Source organism: Urocitellus parryii, unplaced genomic scaffold (genome assembly GCF_045843805.1).
Source record: "Urocitellus parryii isolate mUroPar1 unplaced genomic scaffold, mUroPar1.hap1 Scaffold_87, whole genome shotgun sequence".
NCBI classification, from domain to species: domain Eukaryota; kingdom Metazoa; phylum Chordata; class Mammalia; order Rodentia; family Sciuridae; genus Urocitellus; species Urocitellus parryii.
Genome location: NW_027554208.1, coordinates 725,384 through 746,481, shown reverse-complemented (window position 1 = coordinate 746,481; position 21,098 = coordinate 725,384). Strand labels below are relative to the sequence as shown.

The window sequence follows — 21,098 nt, the reverse complement described above, 5'->3', positions numbered from 1 at the left end:
ACACTATTGTGTATCTGTCACCAATATCCATCTCCAGGATGCTTTCATCTTAAGAAACTGAAGCTCCACACCCACTAGACACTCTCTCCCATTCTTCCCCCCTCCATGCACCCAGCAACCAACCATCCTACTTGGGCTTCATGAACTTGATTACTCAAGGTGCCAGGTATAATTGCCTGAATGCAGCCTTTGGCCTTTTGCAACTGTCTTATGTTACTTAACTCAGTGACTTCAACATTCATCCATTTTAGTCTGTGGCCAGCCAGCGTAGATATTCTGAAAGGTTCGGTCATGCAGCAAAATCCTCAGGGAGTTTAAATTAAAGACACAGACACCATTTTACTTTTAAACCAGCTCCTGGATGGTGCCTCAAACCCTCAGTCTCAAGCTCCCCAAGGGGGGCAGCCAGGTTTTACTGAAGATGTGTGTGTGTGTGTGTATGTGTGTGTGTGTGTGTGTGTGTGTGAGAGAGAGAGAGAGAGAGAGAGAGAGAGAGAGAGAGAGAGAGAGAGAGACTGCTAGGGAGAGGGCTTTTATTGGAGAACAAAGGATTCTGGGGAAAATCTAATCCAATGAAGGTCAAGAGGGGCAGTGTGGCAAGGTCAGGTACAATGATTGAATCTTTTGGGCAGTGGTGAGACACGCCTCCACATGGACAAGCTTTCAAACCCAAAAGGGTGGGGAAGGCTCTGCCACCTTAAAAGTGACTGAGCACATCACACCCAGCTGGGGAAGAATCTCAGTCATGTGCAAGGATGGTCTCCCACAGTCGATGTTGTAGAGTGGGACTTGGTTTTTTGTAAGGCCAAGTAGTATTTCAATGTATGTGTCCACAGATCATGCGGTGCATGTACAGATCAGTTTATTGATCCATCCATCCATCTATCCATCCAAGGGCTTGGGTTGCTTTCATCTTTGGGCTATTGTGAACATACTGGGGCCATGAACATAGGTGCATCTCTTTCAATTCATTTTTTGAAGGCTTTCAGCTATACAACCAGAAATAGAATTGCTAGTAGTTAAAGTTTTAAAGAACTGCTGTACTATTTTCTAAAGTGGCTGCACCAATTAACAGTACCCTTAATAGGTCTATAATTTTAAACACACAGAATCCTAAAGACCTCATCCAATATTAAAGTTCCAGTGACTTCTAAATGAAATGTCTTCTGAAAGCATCATATAATGAGTATTCTAAGTCCAAGTAGCCCCTGGTCTACCAACTCTGTGACAGTGGGGATTTTAACCCAGCATGTACTTCGCACCATGTCCCAGTGCAGCCTTGCATGTGGAAGAGGTCAAGGTGTATCTGTTGCATAATTGTTTCTATGGACAAGGAGCTTAGATCTTAATCATGTAGCACTTGTCAGAATAGCTGGCGACCAGTACCTGAGGTAGCATTGTGGAAACCAGGGTATCATGGGACCCTCTTGTCTGTCTTTATAGCATGTGTTTGAGGCAAATGACAGCTCTCCTTGTTGGTTTGCATCAGTTCACTTTAGTCCTCAATGAATAGTAAAGTATTGACATTCCCTGTGCTTCTAGAATGCAGAGTGGTTTTTAATTTAGAGAGACTAATGATAATGTTGATTTTACCCTTCATTCCTAAACCCAGCCCCTTTCCTGCCCTGCATCCTGTGCAGTCTGGCTTCTCTTAACCTGTACAAGGAGCTGTGAAGCCTGGGAACCACAGAGCTCAACGTTCAGCTGCTTAAAGAAGGGAGCATCATTCTTCCAACCTGAAAAACAGTCCTACAATTTAAAAACAGAATTCCATTTTCCCCAAGGACACTTCCAGTAAACCAATCCCCCCTAAAAAAAAAAATATATACACACACACACACACACACACACACACACAGAACAGTTTATTGATCTCTCTATCTCTCTATCTATATCCATCTATATATGTGTGTGTGTGGCCTCAAGTAGGTTTAAAAAAAAGAGGGGAAAAAAATAGGAGCCTTTTATTCTCCCCAAGAAAAATAAAAATAGTTCACTTCCGTTCATGCATCACAAATAAAACACAGAACTGCAATATGCATGAACTACCTATATTGGACGGGACTTTAAAAGTGGATTTTTTTTTTTTGCTAGGGAATGTTTGTAATGCCAGTATCTTGGGAGGCTGAGGCAAGAGGTTCAGGAGTTCAAAGCCAGCCTCAACAACAGCAAGGCATGAAGCAACTAAGAGAGACCCTGTCTCTAAATAAAATGCAATATAGGGCTGGAGATGGGGCTCAGTGCTCAAACCACTCTAGGTTCAATATGTGGTTCAAAAAAAAAAGGACTTTGTTGTATTTTGTGTACCAACAAGAAAATAGAAAGCAAAGATAAATTTGGCAGAATTGTAGGAGACACATTGCAATGTGATAGGTGCAACCTTAAAGCCAGAGAGCAACACCCCTGTTTTTTTTTTTTTTTTTTTTAATCTTTTCCATTTACTTTTCCAAGTGTCTGGAACTGATACTCATTTTCCCATACTTTCCACCCCCCCTCCGCGAGATAAAACCCATCCCTTTTCAAGCAGAGTATGGTGGCTAAATAATTTTACCAGACTCCCCAAGGGGAGACCTTTGCTTCACCTGAAATAGAAAAAAACCCAGGGCTTTGATGGACAGGTGATGTGCTGCTTGGGAGGCATCTGTCTTCCACCCAGACCTGATTGGAATTTTCCAGATTGTTTCAGAACCCTCTCTGGAGACACCTATAGTCAGTCCTTGGAAAGGAAGAGGGGGAAAGGAAGGGGAAAGCGTTTCATCTGAAAGCCTGTGTCTCCCAGCCTCTCCCCATGCCACCTTGGTTTTTATTTTTATTTATTTATTTTTGGTACTGGGGATTGAGCCCAGGGATACTTAACCACTGAACCACATCCCCAGCCATTTTTATATTTCAATTTTAGAAATAGGTTTTATTAAGTTTCCTAGGGCCTCGCTAGTTGCAGAGGCTGGCCTCCAACTTGTGATCCTCCTGCCTCAGCCTCCCAAGCTGCTGGAATTGTAGGCATGGACCACCATGTCCAGTTCTTGGGGAAAATTAAATATCAGCCATTGATAGTCTTTTAAGGAAGTTATGGCCTTTGGTTTGTGGAAGATGGCAGAGGACAGGGCAGGCCCAAGACTCTGTGCCCCTGGGAACCCCCAGCCTTCTATCCTTCCTTTTCAGCTTTAACTGGTCTTTGGGGTTCCAGACAAAACCCACTATTTACAGCAAAGCATCAGCAAACACGTCCCTATAGGAAGCCCCAGACCCTGAGCCCAAAGAAGCCGCAGCTGAGTGCATACCCGAGAGGGAAAATGTGCTCCTGATTGAGCCCCCACTGGCCCTACTCTTCTTCTTCGGGCTTGGTCTCGGCGGTTTTCCTGGCGTTCTTGTACAGAAAGACCTGCTGGTCCACGTGCACCGAGGCCTGCCCGTTCCTCTTGGTGCTGATCATGCTGGCTGAGGAGCTGAAGAGGCGCATAGGGAAGATGCAGGTGGCGGCCATGCACCAGTACTTCTGGAGCACCTTGGGTAGCTCCGGGAAGAGCGCCAGGCTGTCGGACCACCACTTGAGTGGGTTCCCCTGGAGGCTGAGGACCTTCTGCGACTTGAAGTTGCTCAGCTCCTCCAGCAGCTGCTAGTGCAACTCCTCCTGTTCCTCGGCGCCACCTATCTGGCAGAAGGTCTCGGCCAGCATGCTGTTGATGACGCTTCTGGGCTTCTTGGCCACTGGCCCCTTGGACACTGCGTAGAGCTTGTCCTCCGTAGGCGGCAGCAGCGGGAAGCTGCTGTCCTTGACGTTTCCAGGAGGCCTTTGGATTCCTCCACCACTCGGTTTTCCAATTGCTGCCTCTCTAAGGCGGACAGGAAGGGGAATCTCTTGTAGTAAGGGTACAGGAAGGTGGCCACATTGAGGAACAAATATGTCTATCTCAGTCGTCTCCTGGGAGGTCTTGGAGAGCTCTTTGGAAATGATCTCCTTGGCCATTCTCATCTCCTTGCAGTTGATCTCTTTGATGTTGAGCTTCATGTTCAGCAGCAGCGGCTTCACCATGCTGATGGTTGGATGCTTGGATATGGACAGCATCTTGGCCACCTGCTTGAAAGTCTGCAGCAGGTCCACCACACTGCCAATGGTGGCTCACTTGGTGGCCTCCAACATGAGATGGTGATTGTTGCTGTCCTCCACCAGGATTCCCGCCATGGTGAACTGCTGCTCCTTGAGCCGCTGCAGATGGCCAGGCTGCTGCCCCACCAGGCCACCTGGTTGCTGACCATCATGCTGTGCTCTGCACCATGCTGCTTCTGCTTCTTGTGGAGCATGTACTTGGCCACCAAGGACTGCTGGAAGTTCGCCACCAGCCTGAGACAGCACACCAGCAGCAAGCCCAGCTTGGGCAGCTGGAAGGCCTGCTGGATGCCCGCTTTGAAGATCCACCCCCCAGACACAGCATCTGCATGGGGATATCCAGCAGGGAGCAAGCCTTGGCGTTGTCCTTCCCACAATCCTTGGTGGTCCTGAAGACCTTGGTGCTGATGCCCCACTCAATGAACATCTCCTAGAGCACGTGCGTGATGATCTCAGCTGCATTCTCCTGGACACCTCGAAGGTCTTTAGGCACCTGGAGGCCACCTACAGGCAGTTAGAGGACGCAAGGCCCGGGATGTGCATGGCCAGAGTCACATAGGCGTGGTTCTGGTGGTTGCTGCGCCACAGCTCGGTGGAGATGCCGCATCACTCGGTGTCCAGGTGTTCCTTGAGCACAGCCTCCCGCATGGAACTGTAGCGCTCTGGCAGAGCCTTGCTGCAGAAGAACTTCCTACTGGGCAGCTCATAACTAGGCTCTGTGGTCCTGAGCAGCACACAGAACATGGGCTCATCCACAATGGAAACGATGCACAGCCTCTCGCAGATTAGCGACGGAACTGTGCCCATCAGCTCCTGCTGCCTTGTGCCCTAGAAGCCATGGCCAGGTTTCAGGCCAGTGCGTTCTGTGCAGGTGGCAGCAGCTGCTGCTGCTGCAATGATGAGGACGACTCAGGACTGAATTTGGAGAAGGCTGTGACAAAAGCCTCCAGCATCTGCTCCGTGTAGCTCTTGATGAATTCACAGAACTCCTCGGGGTGATTCTTCTCCAGGTTGTAAGACAGGTTGGACGTGTTCTTGGAATAGGCGATCTGGGACAAGCAGATGTGACAGTAGATCTTCTTCCACTACAAGATGCATCCTTTGACATTGGTGTTGATGCTGAAATACTTCCACATCTTGCTCTTGGCGCAAGGGTGCGCCACCAGCTTCAGGTCCACCTGCGAGCTGTCCACCACTTTTTCTCCATCGCTTCAGTGGCTGGGCCTGCTCATTCTCCGGGACATGTTGGCTCTGGTGAGGTTACAGGCATGCACCACCATGTCAAGCCTAGAACTTTTAATATTTTGTTGGATGATCTTGATCAATTTCTAAATAAAAAGGGAAATTTTGTGATATAAAATGATCTCTTGAAAGATATCTTAATTACTTTCAACATAAACCACTCAAGTTAAACATATTATAAAGTAATATTGTATATATATATATATATATATATATATATATATATATATATATATATATGAATATGATGGATTATTACAAAAAAAACTCTAATTGAATCATAAATACTTCAAGGTGAAAGGAGGGCTGGGCCGACTTTGGCCACAGACCAACTCTGGCTGATGGTCTGTGTTTTTAGAGCCTATAAGATAAGAATTATTTTTCTTACATTTTTACTGAATTGATGGAGGGGGAATTGTGTTTCCCTTAAAGCCTAAAATGTTTACTAGCTAGTTGCTACAGAAAGTTTGCTGACTACTGATATAAAGGGTAATGTGACTGAAGTAGCAAATATCTACTAACGCAAATATTGATGTGATATTTAAAATTTATGTAATCTCCTCACATACAAAAATTTATCAAATTTATCAACATAACTTCTAATAACTCTGTTCTCAGTTCACCTATTTCTAACTTTGATGACATCACATGATCCAAACCCATCACCTCTCACTTGAACTTCTGTATCATCTTCTCTATTTCACACTATTATTCTTTCTTCAATGAATTCCTAACTCCTTGTTGGAAGCTGTTTTAAAATACAACACTTCATGTAATTCACTTGGTTAAATTCCTTTAGTAGCTTTTAGCTCACCTTAAAATAAACATTTTTGAAAGTTCTTCATGATATCATACCTTCAAATCTCTAGAGTCCAAAATTATAATCAACATTGCTTATCTTTTCTGTATTTTCTGACCCCACCAGCCAAAGCCATATTCTAATCCAGAATTTTAGTCTTTTGAGTCTGAGTTTCCATTTGTCTGTAATATTCTCCCACCCTCACCTTTTCTCTTACCTAGTTCTTACTTATCTTTCAGATACTACATTAAATACCAGTTTCATAAGGAATCCTACTTCAACCACACAAAATAAATCACTTATTTATAACATATACTCTATATTTGTCTATATTTCCATCTTAGGATTTACTATGATTGTACTCTATTAATTGTGGAAAACATATTTTTGGTTTCTTTACATTTTACAGAGGTAGGGCCCATGACTGCTGTCTATCAATCACACAGTGTGGAGCACTTCTTAGGTACTTAACTTTCAGTTGAATAAACAAATAAATAAGGAATAAAGAAGCAAGTCAATGAATAAGACAATAAATATAGAAAACACATCCAATTATATAAACCAACTCAACTTACAGTGTTGTGTTTTAGAAATATAATTATATGGGCATCTCAAAACTCTTGAAAACTTAAATTTTATTACGCATATATAGACATCCACCTTTGTAAGGAATTAAACTTTCTGAATCAGCTGGAACTTTGTTCCCATTTTGACTCTTCACCTTTCATTTTAACATCTCTCCCTGACAAGTATTCACTCACAGTGTGTTCACATATGTGTGTGCACACATGCACCATGCCTCCTGTCATCAAGATTTCAGGGTTTCCTGAGAACTCTGCATTCTCTTTCTTCACATTGTCATTGACCATCTCTATTGCTTCCTGTCACTGACATCTTGGGTCTGAGTTTTCTCTGCTACTTTCTATTTTTACTGCTATTGTCAATCTCTTGTCTATATTCTCTTCACAGTAGTAAGGTTTATGTACAGAATAAAGGCAAAGAGAGGCCCCTCCATCTAACTGTCTGCAATGTAGAAATTTCTAGTCTCCTGGTTAAAATTCCTACAACAATATAAAAAAGCTGTGGGTAGGCCTAACAATCTTGTTAGCAGGGATTAGTTACACAAAGAAGCAAGGGATGGTTGGAAGAAAATTTTGAATGCATTGATAATGGAAATTTTATATTGTATTTTGATGTTTATAGTAGCACAGGTTCACTTCTTTAAAAGACCTGGAGAAACCAATCAAACTGTTCCCTGTGTAAAAAAAAAAAATTAATGAATATTCTATTGTGCTGTATATTTGAAAATTCAGAGAGAGTAGAATTTAAGTGTTCTTATCATATTTCATGATTTAGATATTAAGTGTCTCATTCTCTCACTAAAGCTCATGTGTGAGGGAATGCAAGAACATTCAGAGAAGAAATGATTGGGTTATGAGAGCCTTAACTCAACTGGTAAATTAATCCCTTGATGGGATCACCAGAGTGGTAACTGAAGGCAGGTAGAGTGTGGTTAGAGGAAGTGGTACTGGGGGTCATGCCTTTAGGGTATATATTTTGTACCTAATGAATATAGTCTCTCTCTGCTTCCTGATCATGTGAGATACTTCCCTCTGCCACTACTCTTCTGCCATGATGTTCTGCCTTACCTTAAATGCTAAGGAATGGAGATAGTCTCCTATGAACTGAGACTCCTGAAACCATGAGCCCCCAAATAAACTTTTCTCCTCTAAAATTGTTTTTGTCAAGTCTTTTGGTCACATCAGTGAATAGATGACTAAAACAGCATACAAATGATCTTCTGAAATACATATACATTGTAAATGGAATGACTAAATTGAGCTAATTGACATGTGTATTGCTCCCACATTCTTGTTATCTTTTATGATAAGAACACTTATGTACAATTTGTATTTGTTAATTAAAACTTAAAAATTATATTTATGAAATATATGGATAGGTCTTTCACCAATTCTAGGATTCTCCATTCTTTTGGGACATCAAATAAAATTCTCTCCAAGTCTTATGAAAATCCTAAGAATAAGGAACTCCTTACCCCAGTATATGCTGTATTTCTTTTGTCTGTGGCACCTTTTTTTTAGCACAGCCACAGACATTGCTCAGTTTTTTCTTATTTATACTTGTAGTCAACCATACATATCACTCTTTCCCTCCTCTTACTAATCATCAGAAAGATAACCTCAAGTCCCCATGAAACAAGGGAATTTTGTAAAAAATGATGACAGTAAGTTCATCTAAATCAAATGTGCAAGAAACTCCATTGTTCAACATAGTTGTCACAGCCATATTCTCAAAATTAGAGTGAGAAATATTCCTATTTATTGGCTTTTAGCTACTTCTTATTTCTTCAGGACTTTATATACTCTAAAACCACCAAAATAAATTTCAGAACACTTTCATAAACCCCATCCATATCCATGAACCTCATTGTTCATTTCTCCACAACTGGGCTGGGATGTAGCTCAGTGGCAAAGTGTCCGCCTTGCATTCACAAAGCCCTGAGTTCAACCCCCAGTTCCAAAAAGACAAAAAAAAGAACCCCACCAAAAAAAAAATAAGATTAAAAAAAAAAAAACATTTCTCCACAACTTACTGGTCCTGAGTACTTGTCATTTTCTGTCTTTGTGAATTTAAAAAAAAAATCAAATCCCTGTACTTTTATATGGAATGGAGCATTATATATGAAAAGAGGATAACTGTGTCCTTTCTTTTGCTTCTGGCTTCTTTATTTGGTACAATGCGTGTTTGGGGATATGGGCACATTGGTTCTACCCTTGTTCAACAGATCAGAGTAGACCACCAAGTAGATCAGCACCTACTCAGACTGCTTTCACTTTCATGACTCCAACCTCAAAATGACATTGTTTGAGTATACCTCCTAGAAAGCAGTGGCCCCAGGGACTCAAGGTCCCCTACAGGATAAAGACCCAATGTTGACTCCTGTGTCTCTCCAACCTAGGCCTGTCACAATGGCTTCCTAAGGATTTGGATTTCCAAATCCACCACTTCTTTCTAATCTACCTTTTTACTTTTGCTTATTTATCTGAACTACTCTGCCTAAAGATCTATATTGCCTCTTCTCTGGAGTATATGATATATAAAACACAATGATGCAAAATCCATATGAGACCTGGGGATGTGGCTCAAGTGGTAGCATGCTGGCCTGGCATGCATGCGGCCCGGGTTCAATCCTCAGCACCACATACAAACAAAGATGTTGTGTCTGCCAAAAACTAAAAATAAATAAATAAATATTAAAAATTCTCAATTCTCTCTCTCTCTCTCTCTCTCTCTCTCTCTCTCTCTCTCTCTCTCTCTCTCTCTTAAAAAAATCCACATGAAAAATATCCCTAGTTGAGGAATTTCTGTATGGAAAGAATTGGCTAAAACTTCAGAAACACTTTGGATAACAAATTGTGAGGGAGGCACAGATTCCACTACTACATAAAGGTAGTTTTAGCTGTGACAAGTAGAAAATACTTAGTGTTTGGGTCATCACCATAGGACTTACCAACATTCCTCCGTCCTCCATTGCCATAAAAGTTGTAGGTGCAGGGTAAATTAGGTATGCTTTGTCCCTGTAGACTGTGAACCCTTTGAGACTATAATCCATGCTTTCTCTATCTTTGTATCTCCAGATCATAGCCTAATGTCAATGACAAAGTACTTACTCAAAGCATGTTTCATAAACAAGTAGATGAATTAATAAGTGAACAAATAAGTCAATTACCCAATGAATATTCACTTAGTGATTATTTGGGAGAGAAGTGCAGTGGGCAGGTCAGAACCACAAGGAAAGCATGAAGTTACCACCCACAAACATGGTTATTTGTCAGGCAGCTAGTGAAAACTGTCAAAGGACCAGGACCAAAATGCACTTTATTTGCAAGCAGGATCTGCCTTGAGTTTAACAGTTGTTGAATTTAAACTTATCTCACTAACTGCTTCCTTGCAATCCCATAGAATAATTCTGCTTAAATTTTACTTAATTGTATCAGAAAGATGCTTGCCTGTAAATCTGTATATCTTCCCTTTTTTCTACCAGTGGTTTATACTTGAAATAGAACTGAGTCAATGGAACTCTTTACAAAGTATTTCCACTTCTTGCTCTTTCCTTGGGCACCTCACCTGAAGTTAGGGATGATCATGTGACCTTCTTGGGACAATAGCAGGTGTTACTTGTAGTCATAACCCTTCGTATCCACAGAGCACAAGTCTTTACCCTCTGGCACAATGACCTGCAATTTTGATATTTTGCCTGGTACCTAGAATGGGCACATTTTCAAGCAGAGCTCTCAATCAACCCTCAATGGGAAAAAAAGTGAAAAATAAAATTTTATTTTAAATTGTTGAGATTCTTGCCCTTCTTTGATATGATAGCATGGCCTAAATTCTCTCAAGGAAATAATAGATACAAAATAAGAAAGAATCTATATAAATATGCTGATTAGGTAAACATCTTTGAGACCACTCACCCTTGCTGGAATCAAGGTATTACATTCTAGCCTACTGACCCTGGATAAGTTAGGTAAACAATCTGGGACTAAAAGATTTCTAGAATAATTATAGCTAACTTCAAGACTTGTGAGGACTAAATGAGGTTAACATCTAAGAAACAGAGCAATGCTTTGAACAGCCTAGGAACCATATATATGAATGTTATTGTTTTCACTTTTAGTCTTACTGGACTTGACTTTCACCTTGGTTACCCCTTGTGTTTCATTTAAGAGCTGTCTAGTCAAAGACCACATCTCAGAAGAGTTTTGTGAATCATTCTGTGATTAAGAGCTACAGAAATGAAAGTAAAACAAACAAACAAACAACAATAACAGCAATGACAAACTTTGGGGAAGTAAACCTGAAGAAATTACTTTTAGATTTATTGATCTTATGGTGTACTGAGCCTAACATTTAATTACCACTTGGCAATGTGGCCCCTTCTATAGTTAATCATAATTTAATATTTCTTATAGGAAAGAGAATGACTTTCTAGTAAATAGTTTTATAACAGCCTGTGAGTTCAACTGGAGGTTGTAGAACCACAGATCCACACTGGGATATGAAGGGAACTCTTCAGAGTTTTAGACAGGAGTATAACCAGCATGAATAATCCCCAAAGTCTGGGTTTCATATTCCTTTTGTGTGACTATGACCTGCCAATAAGAGATCTGGAAGGATAAGAAAGGTGGACACCCAACTGGGCACAATGAGGATGATTAAGATCATAAGTGTTATGAGAATTAAAAATGAACTTATAACATGGGGCTGGGGTTGTAGCTCAGTGGTAGAATGCTTGCCTAGCCCATGTGAGGGTCTGAGATCAATACTCAGCACAACATAAAGATAAAAAAGTAAAATAAATGCATTATGTCCATCTATAACTATAAAAAAATTTAAAACATATTTTAGCTCTACATGGATATAATAACTTTATTTGTTTTATTATTATTATTTTTTGAATTCCAGTACTTAGTGAAACTCTAGTGCGGCAAATAACGTGTAAGGGTACTGCATAATAGTTCTTGTTTTGATACATTCCCTTTGTAGTGATTTATTAAGGGAGACTGAAAAAGCCTGATTAAAATGCATAAACTGTGCTGAACAGTAAAGAACTATGTCTAAGAATGAAAAAATGGGACCCACATGCTGCGCATTGAAATTGCCCTTAATGCTATGGCCTATTGTTGAACAGATTAGGAAGCCAAAGGTTGATTGTAATCACATTTGAAGTTTCCCATCCCTTATAAAAGCAACACTTCCTTGTGCAAATGTTTCAATTTGTTGTAGTTAAAAACTGCTTCCTGACTTAATCCTTGAAGAAACCAGTTCTTTTTACTGTCAAGTGAATGGAAAAATTTAGACAGGGAACACACTGGACTTCACAAAATGAAACAGAGATTGTATGTTGAAAGAGAAATAAAATCTAAAGAATTAACAGGAGCAAATTAATCCAGCTAGAGAGCTAGAGATAGGGATTTCTTTTGTACTTCATTTAAGCTGGGGAAGAAATTTTGTGGGTTGGCTAGGTGCTGAAATCTCTTTTTATTAATATATATTATATATAAATTTTTATTTTTAAAAATATATTTATTTATTTATTTGCATAATGATAATGATTCTTTTTTTAAGAGAGAGAGAGAGAGAGAGAGAGAGAGAGAGAGAGAGAGGGAGGGAATTCTTTTAATATTTATTTTTCAGTTTTTGGTGGACACAACATCTTTATTTTATTTTATGTGGTGCTGAGCATCGAACCCAGTTCCCCGCACATGCCAGGCGAGCATGTTACTGCTTGAGCCATATCCTCAGCCTTGCATTACAATTCTTAATACATAATTATATAATAATTTATCATTTAATTATATATTATATATAAGTCATGTTGACACCAAATTCACATCTTCATACATGTATTATGTATAATGATGGGGATCTCCTTTCATCATCCATGCTATTCCCCTTCTCCCTTCTTTTCCCTCCCACCCCTATTCCCTATCTAAAGTTAATCTTTCTCTCTTGCTCTCCCTTCCAACCCATTTTGAGTCACTCCCCTTATATCAGAGAAGACATTTGGCATTCAATTTTTGTGGATTGGCTAACTTCACTTAGCATAATCTTCTCTAATGCCATCCATTTCCCTGCAAATTCCATTAATTTATTCTTTTTTATTTCTGAGTAATCTTCCATTGTGAATAAATGCCATATTTTTTAATACATTCATCCACTGAAGGACATCTAGGTTTCTCCAGAGTTAATCAATTTTGAATTGTGCTGCTATAAACATTGATGTGGCTGTGTTCCTGTAATATGCTATTTTTAGGTTTTAGTCTGAGAAGAGGAATAGTTGGGTCAAATGGTGGTTCCATTCCCAGTTTTCCAAGGAATCTCCATACTGCTTTCCAAATTGGCTACACCAATTTGCAGTCCCACCAGCAGTGTATGAGTGTACCTTTTCCCCTGCATCTCTCCAGCGCTTCTTGTCTGTCTTCATAATGGCTGCCACTCTTACTGGAGTGAAATGGTATCTTAGAGAAGTTTTAATTTGCATTTTATGATTGCTAGAGATGATGAGCATTTTTTTTCATATATTTGTTGATTGATTGTATATCCTCTTCTGAGAAGTGTCTGTTCAGGTCCTTGGCCCATTCATTTATTGGATTATTTTTTGGTACTTATCTTGTTCAGCTCTTTATGTACCCTAGAGATTAGAGCTCTATCTGATGTGTTAGGGGTAAAAATTTGTTTGCAGGATGTAGGCTCCCTATTCACCTCACATATTATTTCTTTTGCTGAGAAAAAAAAAACTTTTTAGTTTGAATCCATCCCATTTGTTAATTATTGGTTTTAATTCTTGTGCTATAGGCATCTTATAAAGGAAGTTGAGGCCTAGCCCCACGTGTTGGAAATTAGGGCCTACTTTTTCTTCTACTAGATACAGAGTCTCTGATTTAATCCATAGATCCTTGATCCATTTTGAGTTAACTTTTGTGCATGGTCAGAGATATGGATTTAATTTCATTTTGTTGCATATGGATTTCCAGTATTCCCAGCACCATTTATTGAAAATGCTATCCTTTCTTCAGTGAATGCTTTTAGCACCTTTGTCTAATATAAGGTAGTTGTAGTTTTGTGGGTTAGTCTCTGTGTCCTCTATCCTGTAGCATTGGTCCACCAGCCTGTTTTGGTGCCAGTACTATGCTGTTTTTGTTACTATTGCTCTGTAGTATAGTTTAAGGTCTGGTATAATGATACCAACTGTTTCACTCCTCCTGCTTAGAATTGCTTTAGCTATTCTGGGTCTCTTATTTTTCCAGATAAATTTCAGGATTGCTTTTTCTATTTCTATGCAGAATGCTATTGGGATTTTGATTGAAATTGCATTGAACCTGTATAGTGCTTTTGGTAGTATGGTCATTTTAATAATATTAATTCTGCCTATCCATGAGCAAGGTAGATATTTCCATCTTCTAGGGTCTTCTTCTGTTTCTCTCTTTATGGTTCTATAGTTTTCATTGTAAAAGTCTTTCACCTCTTTTGTTAGGTTGATTCCCAAGTATTTTATTTTATTTTTTTGAGGACATTGTGAATGGAATAGTTTTCCTCATTTCTTTTTCAGAGGATTTGTTACTGATACACAGAAATGCTTTTGATTTATGGGTGTTGATATTATGTCCTGCCACATTGCTGAATTCATTTACTAATTCTACAAGTTTCTTGGTAGAGTTTTTTTGGGTCTTCTAGGTATAGAATCATATCATCAGCAAATAGTGCTAATTTCTTTCATCTGTCTAATTACACTGGCCAATGTTTCAAGAACTATGCTAAATAGAAGTGGTGAGAGAGGGCAACCCTGTCTTGTTCCAGATTATAGAGGGAATGACTTCATTTTTTCTCTGTTTAGAATGATTCTGGCCTGAGGCTTAGTATAGATAGCTTTTACAATGTTGAGGTAAGTTACTGTTATCCCTACATTTTCTTGTATTTTGAACATAAAGGGATGCTGTTGCTGTGTTTGTCTAATGCTTTTTCTACATCTATCAAGATGATCATGTGGTTCTCATCTTTAAGTTTATTGATGTGATGTATTATGTTTATTGATTTCCTTATGTTGAACAAACCTTGTATCCTGGGGATGAATCCCACTTGATCATGTTGCACAATCTTTTTGATATGTTTTTGTATCTGATTTGCCAGATTTTTATTGATGATTTTTTGCATCTATATTCATTAGAGATATTGGTCTGAATTTTTCTTTCTTTGAGGTGTCTTTGTCTGGTTTTGGAATCAGGGTGATATTGGCCTCGTAGAATGAATTTGGAAGTACTCCCTCTTTTTCTATTTCCTGAAATATATTGAAGAGTATTGGAATTAGTTCTTCTTGAAAGATCTTGTAAAACTCGGCTGTATATCCATCTGGTCCTGGGCTTTTCTTGGTTGGTAATCTTTTGATGGCTTCTTCTATTTCCTCGCTTGATATTGGTCTGTTTAAATTGTGTGTATCCTCCTGACTCAGTCTGGGCAAATCATATGACTTAAGAAATTTATCGATATCTTCACTATCTTCTATTTTATTGGAATATAGGTTTTCAAAATAATTTCTAATCGTCTTCTGTATTTCTGTAGTATCTGTTGTGATATTGCCTTTTTCATCCAGTATGTTAGTAATTTGAGTTCTCTCTCTTCTTCTCTTCATTAGCATGGCTAAGGGTCTGTCAATCTTATTTATTTTTTCAAAGAACCAACTTTTAGTTTTGTCAATTTTTTCAATTTTTTCTTTTGTTTCAATTTTATTGATTTCAGCTCTGATTTTAATTATTTATTGCCTTCTACTGCATTTGCTGCTGATTTGTTCTTCTTTTAATAGGGCTTTGAGATGTAGTGTGAGATCATTTATTTGTTGGCTTTTTCTTCTTTTAAGAAATGAATTCTATGCAATAAATTTTCCTCTTAGTATTGCTTTCATAGTGTCCCAGAGATATCAATATGTTGTGTCTGAGTTTTCATTTACCTCTAAGAATTTTTAAAATTTTCTTCTTGATGTCTTATGTAACCCATTGTTTATTCAGAAGCATATTGTTCATTCCCTATGTGATGTAAGAATTTTTCTTTCTTATTTTATTGTTGACTTCAAATTTCAATCCATTATGATCAGATAAAATGCATGATAGTATCTCTGCTTCTTTGTGCTAAGAGTTGCCCTGTGACATAATATATGGTATATTTTTGAGAAGGATCCATGTACTTCTTAGAAAAAAGTGTATCTTCTTGATGTTGGTTGATATATTCTATATATGTCAATTAAGTATAAATTATTAATTGTCTTATTGAGTTCTATAGTTTCTTTATTCAACTTTTGTTTGGAAGATCTGTTCAGTGGTGAGACGCTTATATTGGATTATTGTGTTGTGTTTTATTTGACTCTTGAACTTGAGAAAATTTTCTTTGATGAACATAGCTGCACCATTGTTTGGGGCATATATATATTAATGATTGTTATGTCTTGTTGGTGTATGATTCCCTAGAGCAGTATGTAGTATCTATCTTTATTCATTTTGATTAACTTTGGCTTGAAGTCTATTTTATTTGATATGACACCCTTGCTTGCTTCTGAGGTCCATGTGAGTGGTATAATTTTTCCCAACCTTTCACCTTCAGTCTGTGTATATCTTTTACAATCAAATGAGTCTCCAGTAGGCAGCATATTGTTAGATTTTTTTAATCCAGTCTACAAACCTATGTCTTTTGATTTGTGAGTTTAAGCCAATAACATTTAGGGTTACTATTGAGATATGGTTTATATTTCTAGCCATATTTGTTTATTTTTGTTATTTAACATGATATGTTTTTCCTCTTTGATTAGTTTTTCCTTTACTGTACTACTTCCTACTGTTGGTTCTCATTGTTATTTTTCATTTCCTCTTCATGAAATATTTTGCCAAGGATGTTTTGAAGTGCTGGTGTTCTACCTGTAAATTCTTTTAACTTTTGTTTATCATGGAAGTTTTTTATTTCGTCTTCAAACCTGAAGCTTAATTTTGCTGGATACAAGATTCTTGGTTGGAACCCATTATTTTTCAGCATTTGAAATATGTTGTTCCAGGATCTTCTAGGTTTCAGAGTCTGTGTTGAAAGATCATCCATTGACCTAGTTGGTTTACCTCTAAATCTAATCTGCTTCCTTTCCTTGTGACTTTTAAAATTCTCTCTTGTTCTGTATATTGGGCATCTCCATTACAATGTGTCTTGGTGTGGATCTCTTGTGATTTTGCACATTTGGCATTCTGTAGGCTTCTAGGATTTGGATTTCTGTTTCATTCTTTATGTCTGGGAAGTTTTCTAATATTATTTCAGTGAACAGATTGCTCAATCCTTTGGTTTGGACCTCTATATCTTGCTGTATCCCATTAACTCTTAAATTTGGTCTCTTTATGCTATCCCACATTTCTTGGATATTCTGCTCATGGTTTCTTATCAATCTTGCTGTGCTGTCTACACTCTTTGTGATGATATACTTTGTTGTCTAATGTTCTATCGTCTAAATGTTCTACTCTGCTGGTGATACTCTCATTTGAGTTTTTAATTTGGTTTATTTTTTCCTTCATTTCCAGGATTTCTGTGTTTTGTTTTTTGGGGTTTTTTTTGGGTTTTTTTGTTTGTTTTGTTTTGTTCTTGTATAACCTCTAACTCCCTGTAGAGTTGATCTTTTGCTTCCTGGATTTGTTTATATAAATCCATTGTCAAAGTGATCTTTCATTGTCTTCATTTGCTGTCTAAAGTCTTTCTTGAGACTTTAGATCATCTGAACCATGTATATCCTGAAATTTTTATCTGACATTCCTTTTGCTGCAGATATTACCTCATCTAATGTTGAACTGCTCTACATCATTTATGTTCCTTTCTTTCCTTGTCTTTTTATACTGCTCATGTTTCTTTCCAGCTCTGTGTGACTGTTGTTTTAATGTTTTTCCCCTATATATTTATATTGCTCTTGTATAGTTCCAAAATCTCTCTGGTCAGCCACAGAACTGCACTGGTAGCCACACCAACTGATAGATGGTGAGTAAGGTTTTCCAAGATGGATTCCATCTGTTTCCTGCTTAGGGTGTTTGGTGAGGTGGGGGGTGCTGGGGTTACCTTGTGCTGTGTTCAGAGCTCTGACTGGTGACCCACAAGCAAAGCCTCTGAATACTGTGCCACCTTCCATCTGTACCAACCATACAGCACGTGGGACGGCCTTCCATGTGTGCCAACCTCGCCGCCCTTTATTTTATTTTTATGTGGTTTCGGGGATTAAACCTAGTGCCTCACACATGCTAGGCAAGTGCCATACCACTGAGACACAATCCTGGCCCCACAAAAAAAAATTTTTAATGAATACATAATTATTGCGAGTTAACTGAGTAGCTTAACTGAGTAGCTTAAGTGTCTGGAACCAGAACTGGGTTCAGTACTCAGTTCCACAATTTCTGGGTGAACTTAGATAAAATAGATATTTTTCCCTATACTAGGTAGGTAAAATAGAACTTACCTAATAAGGTATTTGGGAAGATTAAAGCAGATAATATGTAAAGCATCTGGTATAGGTAATTCACCTTTGATGACATAATAGGAAGTTTTAGAAGCTTTGGGAGAAAAATAATAACACAGAATCCTGGATGGTGAAAGGATTGTGAATCTTTCAGCTAATAACAAGATATTAATCTGGACTGTGCAGAGCCTTGAGTACCTGGAGTTGACTTAGGAGCTCTGAGAATTTGAGGCCCTGCCCAACACAACCAGGAAACTTCTTTCATCTGTGTTTGTAGCTATAGCAGTGCACTTACTATCAATAGAAGTATCCACTGCTATTGAAAAATAGGTTCATAACCATTGATTCAGAGAGGTTAAAATGTGTATCTGATGTAACCTGAATAGAGTTTATCTATTGATGTCTTTTCACTCTTTTCTTATTCTCTGGGTGGAGATATTTACTTAGGGACCCTATAATCTTTAATTAAAAAGTGAAAAAGCAAAGGTTCCATCATAAATGGCATTTTTATGAATTCATAATACATTTGCATTTCATTAAACATTTGTCACTATTAGTTACTGAGTTCTCACTCTGTCCCATTGAAGTTAACCAAATGACAATTAACTTTGAAAAAAAATCCTGCATTTTATGGTGATGGGAAGACAAAGAAATTACCTATGCTTCTGACTTGCCATAATGTGATAGGAGAAATTACTGTCACCTGTGAGGCTCTTGACTTATTCTCAGAAAACATTTTCTGGAATCAATACTAAGGTCTTTAGCATAAACCAATTAATTTTGTTGTTATTGCTCACTCACCCAAGTTAGATATCAGACTTCACCAAGGGCGGGTCTGTATTTACGCATTTTCTTATTCTCCAAGGGGGTAGAAAACAGCTACATGGTTGTGGTTTCTAGAATTGGGGTAAGCAAGAGGATAAGCATGGTACTGTCTAACACACAGCATCTGTTGTCCCATTTGATCTACCTTTCTACTTTCCTTCCGTCTTTCCTTCTGTTCTTCCTTTGTTCCTTTCTTTCTTTCTACCTCTTTCTTCCTTACTTACTTCCTCTTTTCTCCTTCCTTTCTATTTATTTCCTCCTTCCTTCCTTCCAATCTTTTTCTTCCTTCCTTCCTTCCTTCCTTCCTTCCTTCCTTCCTTCCTTCCTTCCTTCCCCTTGATGACTTCATCTGGCTCATACTCTAAAAGAACTTCTTCTTAGGTTGGGGATGTAGCTTAGGGTTGGGGATGTTCTAGGTTCAATCCCTACCATTGCAAAAGTTCCCAAACTCAATGTTTATAATAACTTTTATTCTTTATCTTCCCCCACAGTTTTAGTGGTTGAAGCAAGGGCCTTATGTATGCTAGGTAAATAGTCTACCTAGCTATATCCCTATCTGCAACATTATTCCTTTAAGTGACAGAATTCAAACCTAAGCAATCCATCTTCAGAATCCACCAGCCTAACCATGACTCTTTACTGCATTAAGTTTCATTTTGTAGAGAGAAAAAAAAGTTTATTGTAAGCCACAGGCTCGTGACTAGCCTAAATCAAAGGCTTTGTTGTATTATGCATACAACCCTAAGGGAGTCATACAGGACTGGGGGTTTAGTCTCTGAAAATGAAGCACCTGAATCTCAGACAAAGCTCTATTTGTACATATTTCATTCAAGAACCTTGAGGAAAAGATGACTATTATAGACATAAATGCTTTCCTTTTCCTCCTAGCCACCAAGCATCTTTTTTTAAAAATGTTTTATTTGGAAATAATTTTAATCTTATACAAATGAATTGAAAAATAGCATAAAGCACATATAAATGGAGATTCTACTGAACACCATCTACAGCTAACATCTTACTCAATTTGCTTGATCATTTATAAACCCTTTCTTTCTCTCTCCCTGCATATGCAAACACATAATTTCTCTCTAACATATGCACATATGCATGTATAATGTGTATGCAGTATGAAATATTTATAGCACATATACATAACCATGCATAACTATGTATATTCATAATAGTGTGTTTTTACTAAAGTGTTTGAGAACAAATTTTCTACATGGCCAAATGCCATCTTAAATGCATGGTATTTATTCACTTAAGAGATCTTGAGAAACAAAATATGAAAGTATTTTAAAATATGGATCTAAAATATGACTGCCACATTTTAGTAATAATAATAATAATAATAATAATAATAATAATTCACAGATATTGATACAATGATCAGCATCTCTAATGATGAAAGGATGATGTTGAACTCCAAGAGTTCAAGTAGCTGCCCCACAGGACAAGCTCATCTTTGCCTTCTATTTGACTGACTTCAAAATACATGCTGCTCTCACTAAACTCAGTTGCCCCTCAATAAATATGTGCAAACCCATGAATTTTAAATGAATTAATAAGCAAACACAATGCAATTGTTAGTAGCCTAACTGACCCGTGTGCCTGAGTATGCGCATGTGTGCTTATATGTGTGGGGGTCGTGTCTGTGTATTTTTTTGCCTTCAATTTAATGTTCCAAACTTGGATATGTTTAATCTTAAAAACTGGAAAGAATAGTATAATGTATATCTGTGAGTCACCACTTAGATCCAAAAGCTATTAATATTATATTATTTCTGGTGACATTAATTTAATAATATTATTTAATATACATGTTATGTGTAATATGCTTGATATTTTCTGATTTTTCACTGGGTTATTTGGGAAGAAATAAAACCTGAGTTTGTCATCTTGTTTTCTTGGACTTATATTCAAGAATGACTGCCAGCTAACAGGTGCTTCTAAACTACACAATACTATTATGGTAACAAAAAAGCTATAAGAGCATCTTAGTAAAAAGGAAAAGAATCACAGCAGCTAAATCCTGTCCAGGAAATGTTGCAAGTAGCATGGGAATTTGAATGATGGAC

The 21,098-nt window shown here is 38.2% G+C and overlaps 1 pseudogene; it reads right to left on the bottom strand.

Annotated features, from left to right (window-relative positions):
• Positions 1-3,229: 3,229 nt before the first annotated feature.
• Positions 3,230-21,098, bottom strand: part of LOC144253031 (E3 SUMO-protein ligase ZBED1-like) — a 40,380-nt pseudogene continuing 22,511 nt past the window's right edge.